Genomic DNA, 8,206 nt, shown 5'->3' on the forward strand with positions numbered 1-8,206 from the left:
AAAAAAAAAAAAAAAAAAAAAAAGAAATGTTCACAAGGAGTCAATATGTAGTTTAAGAGACAATCAGTGTGCGTCTTATATAAATGGTACATCTGTGGTTTTTAATCTGTGCTAGACTTCAAAACTGTGATGTGCTGTTATTGTACGCAACCTTGAACTCCACCTCTGCAGCGGTTCTTGTATGATTAAAGAGGTTACAATTATAAGTAAATTCAGAGCAACTGAGTACTTATCTAGAAAGATTACCTTTGGCTGGAGGTGAGCTGCACTGAAACTTTACAACAAAATGTCTCTGGACAAGGAGAGTGAGAGAAGAGAAACAAAAGGACACTAATTCGTCTGTAATTTGCTGTTGGTAAGCCTAGCAGTAAAGAGACGTTGGTCAATTGCTCTGACCCTGATGAATTTATAAACTGAGATCCTCGTTGTTTATGCTTGCAGATGTTAAATGGAAAAGTTATATATGCATAAACATTTCTTCCTGGATTTGGCAGATATGTATAATTATATTAAAATGGTTCTAGCACACACAAAAAAAGAAAAGCAAACAAAACAAAAAAATCAAAACTTTTCTTAGCAGATCATAAGTTCCATGAGATGTTAATGGATGTTCTATGGTATTGTGGCTGTGAGTGTGTGGATGTTAGCTTTTACTGATCAAATAAATTTGGGAAACACTTCAAATTATGTTCCCCTTTTGAGAACCATAATGTATATTCTTACATTAAACGCTCAGGCAAGTCCTGTAGCGAAGAATTCTGTTTTACCTAGTTTGTCAATTTGGGTTCTCCAGGAAGCAAAATGCCAACACAAAGTTAGACGTGCAAGAGATTGATTGGGGGTGATACCTGTGAAAGAGAAAGCGGGGAGGGAGCAGAGGAGGTAGGGGAGCCTTTGGACCACAGTGCAAGCCTGATACCTGTGGAAAGAGAGAGAGAAGGAAAAACAGTGGGGTTGGGGGGCCAGCAGTGCTGCCTGAGAAAGCCCCAGCCAACCCGCTGGGGACTCCTGAGCAAAGCAGGCCTCTTAGAAGTCAGCAGTGGGCAGAAATGGCCAGCCCAGTGCCTCTGCTGTATTGTCAGTGGCTGGAGCAGCCTGGGGAGAGCTTGTCTTCGTCTAGAATGCTCTACACATATTTTTTCATTTCATTGATGGGTCTTGTCATTTTTTCCACATTTACAGATGAGGAAACCGAGGCACCATGAGTTTCAGTGACTTCCATGGGGTCATCCAGCTAGTGAGTAGTGGAGTCGGAATTTGAACGCAAAGCTGCATTTGGGAAGCCCTGCCCTAGACAAGGGGCAGTGTGGTTTGCAGAGCGAATGGGGAGAAAAATGAACATTCTGACCCTTATTTATCAGCACGACGCAAACTGCAATGGCCACAGTCACTGATGGCTTCCAGATCCTCAGTCAAGGATCTAGTTCCTCCTCAAGGGCTAGAGATAATATTTTGAGCCATACCCTTTGAGCTGTTTTGCAGATACCAAGGCTTCCCTGTTTTCACCTTAGGTATTGTGCGCTGCCTCTGGCACTGCAGTCCTTCCCCCTCCTTCTCGAAACCTTTCCTCCCTCTGCTTCCGTGGATGACTCCCCCTCCCCGCTTTTCTCCCAGCTCTCTGCCTGTTCTTCCTCAACCTCCTTCACCAGCTCCTCCTTCTCTGCCTGTGCCTTTTGTGTACATTGTTCTGGCTTTTCCTGCCCCAGAACCTGCCTGGTCCATCATCTCCTCTGCTTCCAACTTCCAATCACAGGGGCCTCTTGTAAATGCAGCCAGCGCTGGGAGTAGAATAACCAGGATATTTCCGCTGCCTGAGGGTTTTTCCTCCTCTGAGAGGTTGTTTGTTTGTTTTCTTTTACACACACACACACACACACACACACACATGACTTTTCTACAGACTTAGAGATACTTTTTAGAACATTAATTTGGGCTTCCAGGCACAATGAAGCATAATGGTGCCCAAGGCATTCTCCATACAATTTATAACTTAAATTTCCACATGATTTAAAGCTTGGAAAGACATTCCTTTTTTTTTTTTTTTTTTTTTTTTTTTTTGCCCGGGGTTCTAGCCAGTAACAAATACCAGCCTGAAGTGGGCCCCTCCTATCCTCATTGCTCACCCTGGGCTTCCGGGATTTCTGAAAAACATTCTTTTTTTTTTTTTTTTTTTTTCTTTTTTTCGACCAGGGATCGTACCAGTGCCCCCTTCAGTGGAAGCGTGGAGTCTTAACCACTGGACCGCCAGGGAAGTCCCCGGAAAGACATTCCTTAGCATCAGTCTCTTCTGAGGATGAGGTGGTCAGCTACAGAGCCCATGCCAGGCTGTCACTGCCTGGGTGTTGGGTGCCCAGGTTCTTCCTTGGCCCAGAGAGAGGCTCTGCCCAGCACCTCCAAAGAGAGACCCTGCCTGGGGCCAAACAAGGGAATTACAAAAGGAGCCTCAGAGCCCTGTCTGGGTCTGAGTCACCCCTTAGTGATGTGGCCACACAGCATCTGACTCAGAGCATGGAGATTCTTCAGCTCCTAATGGCAAGGACGAGAATCACAAAGGCGACAGGCTTAGAGGCAGAGAAGAGGGCAGGACCATTTCTTCTCATCTAATCGCTGCAGATGTGAAGCTGAGGCCAGAGAAGGGCTGTGACAGCTGAAGGGCCAGCAGTCGTAGGGGAGGGCTGGAGCCAGCACTGGGGCCTCTGCCTCATGCGGGGGTGCGTTTCCCATCTTGCTGCCCGCTCCCCAGGCTGTGTCCAGCCTCTGGTTGGAAGATGTAGTGGAGCCCAGTCACCCTGCCTCTGACCCGGTTATGCCTGGGAGGCCTAGGCTTCCTGACTCGTACTCAGAAGGGAGTGTCTTGGAGGAATTTCTTTCCACCCAAGCAGTCTAGGTGTTAGGAGAAACACTGACTGAAACCGCCCGCGGGGCCAGGCAAAGACAGCAATAATTTGCATGAGTTATTTTACAACATGAGGCCCTGGTTAGGAACACGGAACTAACAAGCCACCGCCAACCAGAAGAATTGGGAAAGGTCAAAAGGAGAGAGGAGACACCTGTCCACATGTCTTACTAGGCTCCCAGAATCCTCCTCGCTGGAATCCATCTTGGCTGAGCCGTTGTGCGCACCACCAGAAAGGACCCTGAGTCAGACTGATTGGCCAGAGACAACCCGAAACTCATCCCATCACCATGAAACCCAAGGCTGCGAGCCACGTGGCAGAGCACTTTTCCTGCAGTCCCTTACCCTGCTGCTCTCTGCCCGGGTGCCCCTTCCCAATAAAGTCTCTCACTTTGTCAGCATAAGTGTCTCCTTGGACAATTCATTTCCAAGCGTTAGACAAGAGCCCACTGTCGGGCCCTGAAAGGGGTCCCCCTTCCTGCAACATAGGCACTGATCAAAAATGCAAGTCATGTGAAGACATAAGTGCTCTCTAATGTATATTCTGTGATGTGGCTTTGAATGCAAATCAGAAAACACAATAATGAATAATCAGAGCTATTACCTTAGCACTTTTTGTGTCACTTCTTTTACAGTGCTTATAACCAGGTGCGACAAATACTAATGGGTCTGATTCCCTGCTAGCCTGTAAGTTCCTGAACTGGAGAACTGTGTCTTTCTTATTCACCCTGTGACCCTGGCACAGTGCCTAGCACCTGGTAGGTCCCTGGTGAAGGTCTGTTGACTGAAGGAACATAAACACAAAGCTTACCCTAGGCAAAGCTTGCTGGTATCTCCCATGGCTGTGTCACTTATATAGGGTGGGGGAAATGCTGCTTAGGGCCCTGTGTCCTGCTAAAGGGGTCCCTGAATTGAGAGTTTTTAGGAGCCCAGGCTTAACAGCCATGAGGGTTGTGTCTTGTATCTGTGTTTATCGTGGGGTGGGGTGTAACATCCTTCTCTACAAGAGAGCCAGAAGGTCTCTGCCCCAGGGTGGGGCGGCTGTGATGTCTACTCTAGGAGAAACATGAGAAGGTTCTTGGTCAAGGTCTTGCAAGCGTTTCCTGCTGCCTCCCTCCCTTCACTCTCCTTGGCTGGACTGGTCTATCCTTCAGATGTGGGTGCTGATGCTGGCCTATGGGGTTGGGGAGCCCTGAGAGTCTTCAGGGAGTCTGCCTGGGACCAGACTGGCCAGTACACAGCCCAGTCTCTCCACCCCATTTCCACCCACTGGGGTGTGCAAATGCCCTGGGGCATTCAGGGCTGATTACAAAGTACTGCAAACCAGGAGCCCGCCTCTGCAGGGCCTTGTAAGGGCCTTGAGGGAGTCATCAAATGGTTAAGGAGGTGATGGTGAGTAAGGCTGGGCCGGGGAGGGGGAGGGATCTGGGTGGAGGGGTCCCCTGAGCCCCATCTCAGGAAATGCCAGGAGCACTGAAGGCTCCTTCCAGAAGCAGGACTCTGGCCAGGATTGCAGAGCCCCACCTCTCAGTCCCCAGGGCCTGCTCAGCCCCCAGAGGCAGGCTCTGAGGGAAGAGTACTTGGCGTTTCTGAAGACAGCAATTCCCCAAGGTTTCTCCTCGTTCACAGTGGAGCAGCCTTCTCACTTATTAGCACAATAGACGGACACGCTTTCGTGGGAGAGGAAATAAACCCTCTCCACCCTTTTGTGGAGCTGGGATGATTTCTCTGAGTCTCAGAGAGTTGTAAATATTGCCAAGATTTCCCGAACAATGAATACAAGCCCCTAGTAAAGTCTTTACACCACAATAATGCTGTCCACTGTCAACAAGGGTGGGTGGTAATGGGAGCGAAATGGCGCCTCTGAAGGCCTCTTTGGTGTTGTGCTGGCACCACCACGTGGCAAAACATAGTAATGTTACTTCAAAGCCATAAAACTCCCAACCTAGCCTTGGAAAAGGAAATCTCTGCCTCAAAGGCCTTTGATACTTTTCGGCCATAATGAGTAAAACTGACAAAGTGTATTGCTATGGATCTCAGGAAGTCATGAGTCCAGATTCCAAAACCCTCTGGAATTTATACTGAGTTGTTTGTTTGTTTACCTATTCTCTATCATCTGTCTATCTATCTACCTATCATCTATCTTTCTATCATCTATCACCTATTATCAATCAATCATTTATCTATTGATCCATCTATCCATCTCTCTATCATTATATGTGGCCAGGTATAATGTGTCAGGTATAACGACGAGCAGTGAGGCTTCAACCGTGAACAAGACACAGTACTGTCCTCACGAGGATAAAGACAAATAAACAGGAAATTACAGTTCACCATGGCAAATACTATGGTGGGAAGTGCATTATAGGAGATCCTCAGCCAGACTTGGTGAGTCCTGGAAATTTTCACAGAGGAAATAGTAAACAAGTGATGCGTGACAGCTGAATGCAATTTATGTAAGGGTGAACGGGTGGGTGGGAGAAGCAAGTGGAGTGAGGAAGGGTAGGAAAGGGAGAGATTTCCAAATTGATGGGGGGTTATTGGGTTGGAGGAAGCGAGGGAAGTTTGAGGGGCTGGCATGTAGGGCACAAGAGGGGACAGGCAGTGGGAGATGAGGCCAGAGAGAAGAGCAGGGGGCAGAGCACACAGGGCTTCGTGAGTTATCTGGAGGGGCTCAGGCTCAGGTTAAAGCGGTCACCCACGGCGTTTAACCTCAGTGTGACACGTGGCCTAGAGGGGGAGAGGACAGCTAGGAAGCTGTTGCAATGATCCAAGGAGAGGTGGGGTCAATGGATTGACGGGGGGTGGTGGTGGCTGTAGTGATAGAAGCGGATGGGTTTGAGGGAGAATTAGGAGGCAGAAAAGACAGGACTCAGTGACTGACTGAAGGTGCTCAGTGCAGAATGATGCTCAGGGTTCCGTCTTGAGAACAGGATATTTTCTGAGGTAGAGGAGACTGGAGCAACAGTGTGGCAGAGTGAACAGGAAGACAGTGAGCTCTGTTTGGGACATGTTGAGTTTGAGATGCCTCTGGGTACAGGTACCCAAAGGACAGGTGGAAATGTAGATACGACTTAGAAGAGCAGGGCCTGGGCAGGAGATGAGGGTGGGAGATTCTTCAGCCTGAGGTGGTCATGGAAGCTGTGAGCATGGATGAACCAGAGGTGGGAGACTGTGAAGGGTGGCGAGACCAGAACCCTGAATGTCACACGCATGAAAGAAATAGGCAGAGAAAGAAAAGCTGGGAAGAGATGGAAAGGCAGAAGGAGAAACCAGGAGAGCCATGCCGGTGGAAGTGGAGGGAAGAGATGTTTTCAAGGAGACAAAGTCAACAGCAGATCAGAGATCAACAAGGAAGATGACCAGGGAGTGGTCGCTGGACTTGGTCACTGCTCCTTCATTGAAGTGGTGGAATTGGAGGCCAGAAGGTTCAGGTCCTCCCTATTCTCTCAGCAAATCACATTCCCTGTGTCTTTAGCAGCCATTTCCAAACCTCATCACCTTGCAAGCACCAAACTCCTTCATTTCTTTTATATGCATATAAAATGCATATAAAAGAATATATGCATACATCATTATGTATGCGTACATATATATATAAAATACATGAATGTATTTTTTCTGAACCACTTGGGAATCAGTTGCAGACATTGTGTCTATTTGCCCCTAAATACTTTAAGGAGTAACAAAGTCAGAATATTTAACTTTGATACATTGCTATTATCTAATTATCCAATGAATGTCCTTCAATTTGGGTTCCTCTGACATTTCTTCATGATCAGATTCAGGTTACGCATTTTGGCAATAATGTTACAGAAATGATGTTGCGTCCTTCTTAGGACATTACATCAGGAGGCACATGATATTGATTTGTCCCATTACTGGTAATGTTCATTTTGATTACTTAGTGAAGGTGGTGTCTGTCAGTGTCTCCACTGTAAAGTTACTATTTTTTCCTCTGTAATGAATCAGTCATTTGATAGGAAATATTTTGAAACTGTATAAATATCCTGTTCCTTATCAAACTTTCATCCGCTAGTTGTAGCATTCATTGATATGTCTTGCCTGAATCAATCATTACTCTGAGTATTACAAAACAGTGTTTTTTCTCATTTTATTATTTCTTCTGCCTTTATTGGCTGGCATTCCACTGTTAGGAAGCACTTTCCCTTCTCCAGTTATTTATATAAAGGCACACAAATTCTTATTTTACTCAATGGATTCTAATCCTTTACTATCATTATTTATTTCTATGCTAAAATTGCCCCAGATTTGGCCAGTTGGAGTCCCTTCAAGCAGGCTCCTGTGTCCTTTTAACATGCCCCCACCATTCTTTGAGTGCTCCCTTACTTTCTGGCACATAACTACATTCCAGATCTCTCTTGTACGTTTTCTGCCCTAGCTCTGTAATTAACCATTACTTCATGGAGTAATGGAGAATGGTGTTTAGAAACCAAGATCCTGGTGCTTGCTTATTGCTACTGAAGTTAGCAATGTTTCCTGGCCCTCATGGCAGACATATCTTGTCCGCTCTATAAAGGACACTGTCCATTCTGCAGCTAAAGGCCCACTCAAAGGTTTTTTTATTTTTTAGGGAAATGTACTTTTGTTTCAATGGTTATTCACCATTGAATAGAGCCCAGACTGTATAAGGTTACATGTTACCATGCAGATTTTTGTCTGGTACTGATACAAATCATTTCTTTCAGGTAAAAAATAAAACAACAAAAACCAAAGATATCAGAAACAAAATCCCTGGGACTTCCCTTGTGGCACCGTGGTTGAGAGTCTGTCTGCCAATGCAGGGGACACGGGTTTGATCCCTGGTCCACAAAGATCCCACATGGCGTGGAGCAACTAAGCCCGTGAGCCACAACTACTGAGCCCATGTGCCACAACTACTGAGCCTGAGCTCTAGAGCCTGTGCTCCGTAACAAGAGAAGCCACTGCAATGAGAAGGCCGCGCACCACAATGAAGAGTTGTCCCCACTCGACGCAACCAGAGAAGGCCCGTGTGCAGCAGTGAAGACCCAATGCAGCCAAAATTAAATTAATTAATTAAAAAAAAAAAGAGGGCTTCCCTGGTGGCACAGTGGTTGAGAGTCCGCCTGCCGATGCAGGGGATACGGGTTTGTGCCCTGGTCCGGGAAGATCCTACATGCCACGGAGTGGCTGGGCCCGTGAGCCATGGCCGCTGAGCCTGTGCGTCTGGAGCCTGTGCTCCACAACGGGAGAGGCCACAACAGTGAGAGGCCCACGTACCGCAAAAAGAAAAAAAAAGAAACAAAATCCCCAGATCCCAAAGGTTAC

This window comes from Lipotes vexillifer, unplaced genomic scaffold (genome assembly GCF_000442215.2).
Source record: "Lipotes vexillifer unplaced genomic scaffold, Lipotes_vexillifer_v1.1 scaffold634, whole genome shotgun sequence".
Taxonomy (NCBI): Eukaryota; Metazoa; Chordata; class Mammalia; order Artiodactyla; family Lipotidae; genus Lipotes; species Lipotes vexillifer.